The sequence below is a fragment of the Xenopus tropicalis genome, chromosome 4 (genome assembly GCF_000004195.4).
Source record: "Xenopus tropicalis strain Nigerian chromosome 4, UCB_Xtro_10.0, whole genome shotgun sequence".
NCBI lineage: Eukaryota > Metazoa > Chordata > Amphibia > Anura > Pipidae > Xenopus > Xenopus tropicalis.
The window spans coordinates 98,004,495-98,017,535 of record NC_030680.2 but is presented as its reverse complement, the minus strand read 5'-3'; the positions used below and the strand labels follow the sequence as shown (position 1 = coordinate 98,017,535).

The window sequence follows — 13,041 nt, the reverse complement described above, 5'->3', positions numbered from 1 at the left end:
ACACAGCTGTCATCATAAGGTGGCAAATAGGGGGGACTGAACTGGGCCCTACAATTGAGGACAGTGCAAGGAGGGAGGGGGGGTTGGCCATAGTAAGAGTATCCCTTTTTTAAATTTCTTGGTGATACTGTGATGCCAGCTGATGTATCAACACATTGTGTAATGCAGACACAACAGGGAAAACAAACAAAAGGAAGCTTTTGACAGGAATTAATTCAGAAGTGCACCTCTGATCTCTAGTAAGGCCGATGACAGACAAGGAGATTAGTCGCCCCGCTATTAATTTCCTCTTGCGTTGGTGACTAATCTCCTTGAATGCTTTTCCACAGGCCAGAATGTAACTTGCCGGTAGGAAACCATATGTGTTGCTTCCACTTTCTGAAGTCATCCAAAGTTACCTTGCGAGGAAACTTCGGGCAACCTCAGAAAGCCAAAGCAACATATATGGTTTTCTACCAGCAATTTACATTCCTGCTGTTAGGAAAACATTCAAGCATATTGGTTGCCAACCCTACAGAAGATTAATCGCAGGGCAACTAATTTCCTTCTCTGCCACTGGCCTAACACTACAATCGGTTAAGTAGGTCACATCGGGGCTTTGCTTTGAATGCAATGCAGATTAACCAGCGAGACCCTAATGCAACATGCTGTGTTCAGCCCGTGATCAGCACTTACATGCGCCTGTGTAAGAACAGCCCCATAATAAAGATTGGGATGTTTCTGGCTGCCCTGCATTGGAACGCAGGAGAACACCACCGGAGAACACAGGACAAAACGCTCTTTTTCCCTAATGGAAAAATGTTTAATGGGACCATTTCAGGTGTCGATTACATTTTTTAGAAGTCCAAACACACTGCAGCAAAATGCCTAAAATCACCCCCCCTTTGCATTCTGCCAATTGTTGATTTGCATTGGTGTTGTATGTTTGGCCTTCTAAAATACTACAAAATCGACCCATGTACCAGTTTCCTTAAATTACACAGGGCATTATTCGAAAAAGATGCACCAACGGTAATTTATGGTGGGCTTGGCTATTTATTTATATAAAAAAAAAAAAGACAAAGGAAATGTTATATCACATAAATGTCACCCTATACACAGATGCTGCCAATTGGGAGAATTCATAACTCTAACATATTCAAAAAAAATGTGTTCCACAAGGCAAAATAGAATAAATCAAATATACAGTGGTGTGAAAAACTATTTGCCCCCTTCCTGATTTCTTATTCTTTTGCATGTTTGTCACACTTAAATGTTTCTGCTCATCAAAAACCGTTAACTATTAGTCAAAGATAACATAATTGAACACAAAATGCAGTTTTTAAATGAAGGTTTACGTTATTAAGGGAGAAAAAAAACTCCAAATCTACATGGCCCTCTGTGAAAAAGTGATTGCCCCCCTTGTTAAAAAATAACTTAACTGTGGTTTATCACACCCCCAGTTCAATTTCTGTAGTCACCCCCAGGCCTGATTACTGCCACACCTGTTTCAATCAAGAAATCACTTAAATAGGAGCTACCTGACACAGAGAAGTAGACCAAAAGCACCTCAAAAGCTAGACATCATGCCAAGATCCAAAGAAATTGAGGAACAAATGAGAACAAAAGTAATTGAGATCTATCAGTCTGGTAAAGGTTATAAAGCCATTTCTAAAGCTTTAGGACTCCAGCGAACCACAGGGAGAGCCATTATCCACAAATGGCAAAAACATGGAACAGTGGTGAACCTTCCCAGGAGTGGCCGGCCGACCAAAATTACCCCAAGAGCGCAGAGACAACTCATCCGAGAGGCCACAAAAGACCCCAGGACAACATCTAAAGAACTGCAGGCCTCACTTGCCTCAATTAAGGTCAGTGTTCATGACTCCACCATAAGAAAGAGACTGGGCAAAAACGGCCTGCATGGCAGATTTCCAAGGCGCAAACCACTTTTAAGCAAAAAGAACATTAAGGCTCGTCTCAATTTTGCTAAAAAACATCTCAATGATTGCCAAGACTTTTGGGAAAATACCTTGTGGACCGACAAGACAAAAGTTGAACTTTTTGGAAGGTGCGTGTCCCGTTACATCTGGCGTAAAAGTAACACAGCATTTCAGAAAAAGAACATCATACCAAGAGTAAAATATGGTGGTGGTAGTGTGATGGTCTGGGGTTGTTTTGCTGCTTCAGGACCTGGAAGGCTTGCTGTGATAGATGGAACCATGAATGCTACTGTCTACCAAAAAATCCTGAAAGAGAATGTCCGGCCATCTGTTCGTCAACTCAAGCTGAATCAATCTTGGGTGCTGCAGCAGGACAATGACCCAAAGCACACCAGCAAATCCACCTCTGAATGGCTGAAGAAAAACAAAATGAAGACTTTGGAGTGGCCTAGTCAAAGTCCTGACCTGAATCCTATTGAGATGTTGTGGCATTACCTTAAAAAGACGGTTCATGCTAGAAAACCCTCAAATAAAGATGAGTGGGCCAAAATTCGTCCAGAGCGCTGTAAAAGACTCGTTGCAAGTTATCGCAAATGCTTGATTGCAGTTATTGCCGCTAAGGGTGGCCCAACCAGTTATTAGGTTCAGGGGGCAATTACTTTTTCACACAGGGCCATGTAGGTTTGGATTTTTTTTCTCCCTTAATAAAAACCCTCATTTAAAAACTGCATTTTGTGTTTACTTGTGTTATCTTTGACTAATAGTTAAATGTGTTTGATGATCAGAAACATTTTGTGTGACAAACATGCAAAAGAATAAGAAATCAGGAAGGGGGCAAATAGTTTTTCACACCACTGTAGATGGTCCATAAATAAAACAGAAAAAATATATAGAGAACATTCAAGACTGGAAGGATGTTTTCCACACTGGACTTCAAATATATGCGTATGTATCTATGATGGCAGGGGAAAAGAACAATAAAATTCAGGCTACAGATTCCTTTGTACCTGGATTCTTGACCAGGTGAATGCAGAAAATGCATACTGAAAGATCTGACTTTAAACTTAATTTACAATTTGCTCCCCTCTAGTAAACCGCAGTAGAAAAGCTGAGACGAGTCAAACAGAACGAGCATAAGGTAAGACACTCGGCCATTAAGCCAACTACTGGAACTGCAGTTAGGCTTGACTTCTGCCAAATGCTAATGTCACACTAGAAGACTATTCAGCTGCAATTCAACACCTAAGAAAATTGACTAATTGAAAAAATCTCTGCAAAGGACACACACTCAACATACAGCCTGTGCCTGTTGCCAATGACTTCATCTGTCACTATGCACACAAGGTAGATTTTAGACCAAAAATGCACACTTGAGTGTTCTGTGAGCGAAAATTCCCCTTGTGTACCCAGTGACAGGACAGTCACTGGTAAAAGGCACAAGTAGTATTGGTGAGCGCAGCTTATATACCATAATTCAATTACAATAAAGCTGTTTTCAGTAAACTTTCAGCATGTATTTCACCCTAAAGATCTGCCCATTCGATTCTGGTTATTTGTAAATGTAACTGCTTTTAAAAGAAGTGTTTGTCTGTCCATTACTATTCTCTGCCCCGGTCGATCTGAAGTTCACAAAAGTCAGAACAAGGTGTACAGAAAGTAACAAATAATGTGTTCAATTGCAACTACATTTGCTTGACGTTTATATTATGTATTTTCAAATAATTTTAAAACGACAGTTTTAGTACAGTTATAGTAATTCATACTATAAAGTTGTGCATAAAGTTGTGCAGAATTACATTTTCTTTCAATGGGCAACATTTTCAAATATTGAATTTAATTATTCTAGAAGCAACTCAGTAAAATTGGGGGTGGGGTTGCCAACAACCTAAACTGTAAAAATCTGATACATTACTTAATACATTCCTCCCCTAATAAACATAGTACTACTCTTATAGTTAACAGATACATTTTTCAAAAGCATCGGAGGAAATGTATCAAGTAATGTAACAATCTGTAACTGAAAAAGTCAACTAAAAGTAGATACAATATTTGAAGTGTCTGGAAAGTAAGCAACCTCTTTAATGCACTTTCATTCCTTTACATGTCACAGGGAAGAACTCTGCAATCAAAATGCATAAACTATTGCCCTTATGACTGTAGTAAACAGTGGGGAGCCACCTTGCTCCTTTCTTTTAATCTTTAGCTAAATTACTTTCATATCTCTTATCAGTTGATTAAAGGGCTTCTATTACCCACATTTTTTCAATTTACATTATGTTTTTTATAAGCACAAAATATACATAAAGGCTGATGCCACACAGGGCTAATTCTTAGCCTGTGGAAAAATGCAGGCCAAGAATCAGCCCCTACACTGGCATCAGCCTTCTACTTTGCCTGCACCCGGAACCATTGTGTCACATTGGAAGCAGGCACACGCGGCGGATATCGACAAATAAACTGGAGAGTTTGCTTTACAAAACCAATGTGTCAAAGTGTCAAATATAATTCAGTGGAAGAATTTACTGGGGTTTGCCATTAGCAATTTCATAACTCTTTATCATAGTTTAAAAACATTTTTTAAATATAATTTTAACATAGTTAAAGAAATATTTTTTATAGGGATACACTAAATCCAGGATTCGGGATTCAGCCAAGATTCTGCCTTTATCAGCAGGTTTCAGATTCGGCCAAATCCATGCCTCTGGCCGAACCGAATCCTTAAAATCATGTGACTTTTTGTCACAAACACAGAAATTTTTCACCACGTGCTTTGTGCTGGGTTGCCTTTAACTCTTGATTAAATATGCAAATTAGGATTCAGATTCGACCAAATCTTTTGTAAACGATTTGGGGGTTCAGCCAAATCCTAAAATAGCAGATTTGGCGCATCCCTAAACGTTACAGGTCAGCAGCAATATCTAGTGTTCTACTGTACTGTGAAAATGGCAGATACATACACAGATTACTTTTTAGAATAAGCAATGGCAAACCCCTGGGTATGACACACAGTAGCACACAGTAGCTATTACTACATAATAACATGCCTAAATAAATGTTTGAACTAAAATGGATTTTAAGTACCATACAAAAAAAATTGATTATTATAGATAGCAAACCACATTAATTTCTGCATTTAGCCAAAAAGAAATTAAGGGAGACAAAACACAATTATATCACCACGTCTAACCTAGGATGCCATATTAAAAACAATGAGTTGCAGAGAAGAAGACTGACATAATGACAGACTGCAAGGAATCTTGTAATGCAATAGATTTGTCAAAGCAACCAAACAAGGAGCCTGCCCCCAGCAGACTTTATCAACACAACCCTCCTATGTGAGACTGAAACAGACAAAACTTCACAAGGCTAAGGACTTGAGAACACTGTTTTTTTATAAAGGATTCCGTTTTCAGTGTGTTGGGCTCATTTTAAAGTTCATTCACAGGAAAACTAGAAGGGCCTGTATAAAGGGATCTTAAAATGTACATTTTAGATGTATTTACAGTAGGGAGGCACCAAATCCACTATTTTAGTATCCGACAAAAACCAGACTCCTTTGAGAAAAATTTGTCCGAATACTGAACTGAATCCTAATTTAAGGAAAGGGTTAAAGAGAACTGTGCACAAAGATCAAGGTAAAAAATGTTTCACTTCAGTGTTTAGTATTTTATGGATTTGGTTCAGCCAGAGGCATGGTTTCGGGAGGATCCAAATCCTTTGAATAGGGCCAAATGCCAGATTCAGTGCATCCCTAATTTTCAGTAATTTTCATTTGTCATGTGTATGTAAAGGTCACTTTTTCCCCTTTATTATTTTACTCACTAGTGAAATCTACATATCTAGAAATGTCTGAATGTAATGCTGATAGGGAGAGAGTTGACCATTACCTAAAAATGTCCCAATTTTCCTGCCCTGTACGTAGGTCATTGCAGGCTAGGGGGCTGCCATATCTCAAATTAATTGACATGATTTCCAAAAAGAAAAAAAATCTACTGCTTATTCACTGGGCCCAGCAACACATATGAAGCGCCCATCCTTTGTTAATCTCCTCTACAGCTGAGTGAATAATTTCAATGGGCCCCATTTGTCCATTGCAAACCAAGTGTGCCACAGCCATTCTTGTGCTGTTCTAGTCCATAAAAGTTCTAATTATTCAGTAACAGTGATCTGGCTATTGACTTAACTCAGCACTGATAAGTGAGGTGAAATGGTAAATGCACAAGAGGTAATTTGTAAACTCAGGGATGATGTATTAAAGTGTCCATACAATGGTCTATGGGCAAAAAGGAAAGGATGGTTTGTGCATAAAGCACAAATAGCAAAGGGCTCCATTTCCCCTCATTTGCTGATGCACAATGCACTGGTTGACATGGCACATTGAAAGACGAAATTTATAACCCTGCTTAATTTCCAAACCAGTGAGCTGAAATAGATGTACCTAAAATTATATTAAGCAAACTTTCATATACAATATAATGGGTATGCATATGGACAGCTTGAGGCTGATATCTCATGAAGAGATTAAGTCTAATCTCTCCAAAATGCCCTCCCACTGGCAACATGAAACTTTGCATGACTTTGGAAAACCTAACAATGTAGGCTTTCCACCAGTGATTCATATAGTTACCAGTAGAAAGGCATTTTGAAGAGATTAGTTGCCCGCGATAGCAGAGATCTATGGTAGGCAACTAAATCTCTGCATGAGACATCAGCCTTAGGCAACTGTCACAGAAGCTATTGCCATTAGGCAAAATAAAGCAGTAGACAAAACATTTATCTCCACCTGTAACCACTTGTAAGTGCTCTGGCACACGGGGAGATTAGTCACTCGCGACAAATCTCCCTGTTCGGGCGCGAATAATCTCCCCGAATTGCCATCCCACCGGCGAAAATGTAAATCGACGGTGGGATGGCATATGCGGTGGCGCTATTTCACTGAAATTGTGGAAGTTTCCTCTCAAGGCAACTTCCGCAATTTCACTGAAATCGCACTGCCGCGTATGCCATCCCACCGGCGATTTACATTTTCGCCGGTGAGATGGCAATTCGGGGAGATTAGTCGCCCCGCGAACAGGGAGATTTGTCGCGAGTGACTAATCTCCCCGTGTGCCAGAGCCCTTACAGTAGTCAAAAAACACAGAGGCAGGTTAACTGGATCCTGACATAATTGACCCTTGGGTGTGAATGTGATAGAGACCTTACACTGTAAGCTTGCTCGGACAGGTACTTATGTGAATGAAGTATAATCTCTATAAAGTGTTGGGTGAGTAAAGGTGTCTGTGCTACATAAATACCAGATCATCTATAATCAATGGGAAACACAGTGCCTAAAATAAACAGTGGTGCCCAGACTTTAGAGAGCAGTTACAGAGTGGGTTGTTCGACCACTGTTGTTCTCTGTCTGGCGGCAGGAGAAAACACATTATGTGATATTAGCCATAGTGTGAAAAGGCTGATGTTCACCCTGCCAGTTAAACAAGCATTTAGACAGCAACTTTAAATTCTGCTTTAGGTTTCTACAACATCCCAATATACCACAAACAACTTCATAATTAGTGCCTAGGCTTACTGGCATAAATTGGATTACGATTAGCGAGGACAAAATTAGGGCTCAAAAAAGAGGCAATATTTCAAATACACATATAGGTGAAGTAAAAGAAAAAAATGCCTAGCGATAAGAGCAATTAGGGCTAAAAGCTGTGAAAGATGCTCATATAACTTGTATAGAGACCACTCTAGGAAATGGAAGCAGCACCACTGCAGATGATTTTACTAGCACTGAACTATTGTGACCCCTGGCAAGATTTCAACTGCATTGCACCCATTTACACTAGAGGCAACATGTGTTTTTCTGCCACTGCACTCCTGCAAACGGCAATGGACAAAAAAATCGATCTTCTCTTCTATGCCTGGAGAGGGGTGGTTTTGACAACCATTTTCCTCTGCCAGAGGGCAGTCAAAATTCTTAGTGCGCCATAGTCCTAGGAGTTAAAACAGAAGTGAATGTGCTCTGTTCTCTACAAGGACTGTGCAACAGTAGCCTAATGCCAGACGCACTTTTTTCTTGTAGAAGGCTTGAACACCAGATTATTATTCAGAGCTTAATGTGGCTGTAGACAGGCAGTTTTAACCTGTCAAATTGAGTTGGACCGATTTGGCATATTACCTGTCTGTGTAGGGACCACCGACGGCCTGCCCATCGTCCAGTTTTTGGAAGAAAATTGGCCAGGTGTCGATTGGGTAGGTTTGATTTTCCTGTCAGATTGGGGGCCAATAGGTGGCCATGTCGGTGGAAAGATCCACTGGTTTGGTGATCTTTTCAAGTGTGCAAATCGTACCATGTATGGCCAGCTTTAGGATTAGGCTGATTCTCAGCCAAAAAATAAAGGCAGGCTGATAATCAGCCCCTACACTTGCCTCAGCCTGTGATTGCACCCGGCCACTGGTACGGCCCAGGTGGAGGCATGCGGAGCAGATTTCGTCACCAAAAGCACGAGTATGCAATCTGGTGCTGATCTGCAGACGGGGATATGCTGAGGCATGTGTAGGGGCTGATTCTTGGCCTGTAGTTAAATGCAGCCTGGTGTGGCAGTAGCTTAATGTCATAAGGAGCGCTTTTCAGCTGGCATGCTTCAGGAAGCTGAAATATACCCGTGACTGCCTCCTTGGCCCTCGCAGACTTGAATGGGAGGCGTGATAGCTTTAATTCCCAAAAATACTCCGATTTCTGTTTTCAAGATAAAAAGGGGTTACACATGAACACTAACTTTTTTCCCATTTAAATCAATGGGAGCTAAAACTGGGAATTATGGGTGCTTAGGGACATGAGTGCTTTACATTCTGCAGTATACAGAGCAAAGACAAGCAGATAGGGGTGTTTTAGTTCACCACTGTTTTCCATCTGAGTTGAGAAGGTAGTTAATGTATGCTGAAATTAAAATATCATTAGAGCAGAATTAGACAAAGTCAACCAGAGAGACTCTATCTGATGAAACTACAATGCCTTGCAAGTATTCAGACCCTTGACCAGTTTCTTATAAGTTAATATATAGCATCTAACATGAAAACTCACTGTGCAGTATTACAAAAGCACTGAAACCGTAAATATGTATTATTAATGTAACAAAAAAAACAGCAACACAAAGAAATATACTGTCTACATAAGCATTCAGTGGGGATGCAATATGCAGCAATGTTGTTTAGGGGCTAGGTTAGGCTGATTTTGGCCAATTGTTCCAACCAGATTTCCTCCAGGTTGCTCAGGTTTTAACTTCCATCAAACTGAGATGAGGGGATTTTAACTGAGTTTATTTGGCATTCCTTTTTTTTAATTTCTATATTAGTATATAAGAAAAAGGGGTACAGAAAAAGGTGGGCGAAATTCTGAAAGGATGTTATTTGTTCCTTGCCTGCGGGATAAATATTTGTCAGAGGTTTGGAAACTGAGGAGTAGCCATCTGACTAACCTTAACAACCTGGAGCAAATATAACTTGAAAAAAGGGACAAATGAAACCGGTACATCTATTTCCCAAATAAGTTAAGGCTATTACCACAGGTGGCAATAAACAGTCAACCTGCTCACCTCCACTCTATGATGTTACTGCATCTACAGGCATGGTGTTGGGCATTAAAATGTCTGCGCACAGGCCAATGCTTACTGAAGCGGAGGTGAGCAGTTTGGCCGTTTCTTAAACTGTATTTATACGCAGGCCACATCTGGCATTTCCCTAAAGCTTCAACTGATAAAAAATCTGACAAAAGTGCGTTAAATAAATATTTTAGCAAACAGCAAATTTTTGTTTTTTGCTTAACATTTATTTCTAGTAAACAATATCACATCAAAATGAGTTTCAGTGCATGAAGTTATTTTTCAGTAAAATAAAAGAATTTGTCAGCAGTCTGAACACTCTTGAAAGGCACTGTTACTTTTGCAAGATGCAATTAGGCAAGCCCACACTCATCTCACCGTACTCCAAGCTACTGGTTGACTGGAAAGTATTGCTGTACTGCCAGCTTTTTGTCTGTATGTGCTGCTTTAGCTATATCTGGCAATGCACCTACAAAGGTTAGAATTTCCCCAATGATCAGCAAGTATCACAACTGTGTCTCAACTAACATTTACCCATGCAAGCTCAGAACAGCTTTAGTCATGGGGAATCCTGCAGAGCAACTTTGGAGATTTAATTACCACATGAAAGTGTCCATCTGAGCCAGAGGAGCAACTTTAACATTGCATTGAAAAGCCAAGAAAACATCACTAAAAAAGCGGTACAACCCAGCCCTGTGATCCCACTGACACCCCTTTTGGTTGTCCTCCATACATGAGCATTTCAGAGACTTCTCTCTGGTAAATGCAACATTCCGCCAGCTGTACCCATTTATAGATGAGGAAATGCTGAGCTCCTTTTGTGTATTGCTGGCTTATGCCCAAAAAACTCAGTATAGGGCCAAATAAGTTCTAAGCAGCATCTCATCACATCCTAGGTTAGTGCTTTCCAACAGTTAACCAATGAACTGTTGGCTAGACTATAATAAAACAATTATATCATCCAAAGAGATCAGTGAAGTTCTATGGGGACAAAAAAGAAGGCCACATATGGCCATGACCTATGTGTAGCCAACACAATGCCAACACTGGCCAAAATGTCCTTAATATAGATGGTGCAGTTCTTTCTTATGCTACCAAAAACCATTTCTCTTGGACACTGGTGTATCCTTGTTTCATATCCTCGTTATAAAGTTCATAATTTAGCAATATAATATTCCTAGACATGCTATGTACATATGGTAGATGTCAGTCACAAAAATCCCAATATAAGCCCACATTTGTATTTTTCACCAATGAAGAGAAAGATATTGTCACAATACTTTATCTTATACAAAACACAGTCACAACTTTGATGAAAAACACGTGTACAAGTGTATATTATATATTTCTACATATCACAAACCGCATTAGAGTCTGAATGGAAATCTTTCAATCACTAAACTAACTCAACATATCTCAAGAGCTGTTACATATCCAGAAGTTCTTTTACCAATAAAATCTATGGGAACATTTCCACCATGAGAGAACAATTCTTTTGTGTTTTAATGTTCAAGAAAATATGAACCACAGATAAATACCCATAGAAGAAAATAAATAGAAGAATCTATTTTTGATAAGTCTTCCACTTAATAATAAACCCAGTAGGATTGCCCTGCTACCAATATAGACTTATGCTTCTTGGCTATCAAGTGCAGAAGTACTGTCTAATTATTACCAAGAAAAGGCAAATTTGTATAAGAAAAACTGCTTATTAACACATGGAAACTCAAAATAACAGGGGTGTGCCAATTTGGTAAACACCCTGCAGTGTTTTAAATCACTTACTTTTTACCCTCAAGCTGATAATTCTGTTCCATAAAAAATGCACCAGCACAGGGTACTTCACAATACTGTCATTTTCCACACATCTCCCAGGTATCACTTGTATCTCCCTGGGTGGGTGAAGACACAGTACAGTCATCTTTTAGGAATTTACTGTACTACACTTACTTATCAAGGGATACCCAAAAGAAGTGAAGATGAAGAAGCAGTTCTGGCATGATGTATCTAAGGATGGTATGTTTTAAGGAAGAGAAGGGCCAGACTGGGAGTAGATGAGCAACTGGGGGCACCAAAGTAATTGTCACCTACCCCCAGTGATTTTAAGCTTTATCATTCAAAACTGGATGTATGAAAAAAAAAGTCAATGCTGTATTTCAAAAACTGGCTTCAGGATAATAGATGCCAGACCCACAATAAGAAAAAAATACACATACATATCCCACACATAAATATATATACACATACATATACATACACACAACCTGACCATATACCCTTAGAGATATTTGATTCAAAGTGTTAATACCTCCTGTATTTATACACATTATTATCATTTCTGTGTTTGTGTATAGATAGATATTTCTCATATATATACTGCATATCACTGACAGCGGGGGGAGGGGGGTGGCTAATCCAAATAAGTGCATAATGCCAAACGGCCCCGCTTTTCACGGGACACTCTCAGTTGTCCTAACACAGCCCCCAGTACCGGATCGCTACTTACACCTCCCGCAAAGGGGTCCATTGCGAGCTCCTTTCCTCCTGTCTTACAGAAAATCCCGACGCCCCGAGTCTCATTGCGCGAGATTGTGGCGTCACAACCACACGTAAGCGCAATGACGCATCACGTAGCCGCCTTGTGGGAGCGGAGACGGCGTAATTCAGCGATACACAATCGGAAGTTGCGACTGAGTGGCGGAAGGGGCTTTGTTTTTCTTTTGCGCGCACCTTCTACTTTTGTTAGAGAACACATAAAATAAATTTTTTGTGTTTTGACAACCATGGCTTCCGCTACCTCAGCTCACGATATTTCATTAGAATTGTTTAGTTTGTGCTCGGTGCTTTGACTTGTCAGGGAACTTCAAAAAAGACATTTTTGATGATTTTCATTAGAACGTGCCGCCATCAGAGCCTCTTCTGATTTGACTTAAAAGGAAATAATATTTTATGAAAATTATGGTCTGGTGAAATGAAGTCTTTTTAGGTTTTTGCACGTAGGAGGTCGCAGTATTTTTATGCAAACAGTGGGTAATGTAGGCGAAGCCAAGGGATTACATTGACCGAAAGTAATCTTGCACATTTCATTTGGACTTGAGTATCATGTGTTTGTTCAAATTAAAGAGGCTTCAGATGGGGTTTTTTGCCTTCCTCTGGATCAACTAGTAGTTAGGCAGGTTATATATAGGCATTATGGTTGAACTTGATGGACGTATGTCTTTTTTCAACCCAACTTACTATGTTACTATGTTCCCTGTCAGTTCCGCAGCATAAAGTTCCAGGGCCCCAATAAGGAGTGAGTGAAAACCAGAGCCAGTAGGGCGGAAGGCGCTTTGTTTTTCTTCTGCTCGCACCTTCTACTTTTGTTAGAGAACAAATGAAAGACTTTTTTGTCTTGACCACCATGGCTTCCACCACCTCAGCTCATGATATTTCATTAGAATTGTTTTGTTTGTGCTTGGTGCTTTGACTTGTCAGGGAACTTAAAATAAGACATTTTTTGATGCCTTTCATTAGAACGTGCCGCCATC

The 13,041-nt window shown here is 39.9% G+C and overlaps 1 protein-coding gene across 4 annotated transcripts in view; it reads right to left on the bottom strand.

The window, feature by feature from the left end:
* rc3h1 (ring finger and CCCH-type domains 1) overlaps window positions 1-12,152 on the bottom strand; it is a 54,198-nt gene extending 42,046 nt beyond the window's left edge. For 3 of the 4 annotated variants that reach the window (XM_002931435.5, XM_004914024.4, XM_004914023.4), the window contains exon 1: window positions 12,018-12,151. The gene's annotated coding sequence lies outside the window, so the exon portion shown is untranslated. Of the gene's footprint in view, window positions 1-12,017 lie in introns of all 4 variants that reach the window. The other variant, XM_004914022.4, reaches the window with a different exon arrangement.
* Window positions 12,153-13,041: the final 889 nt, after the last annotated feature.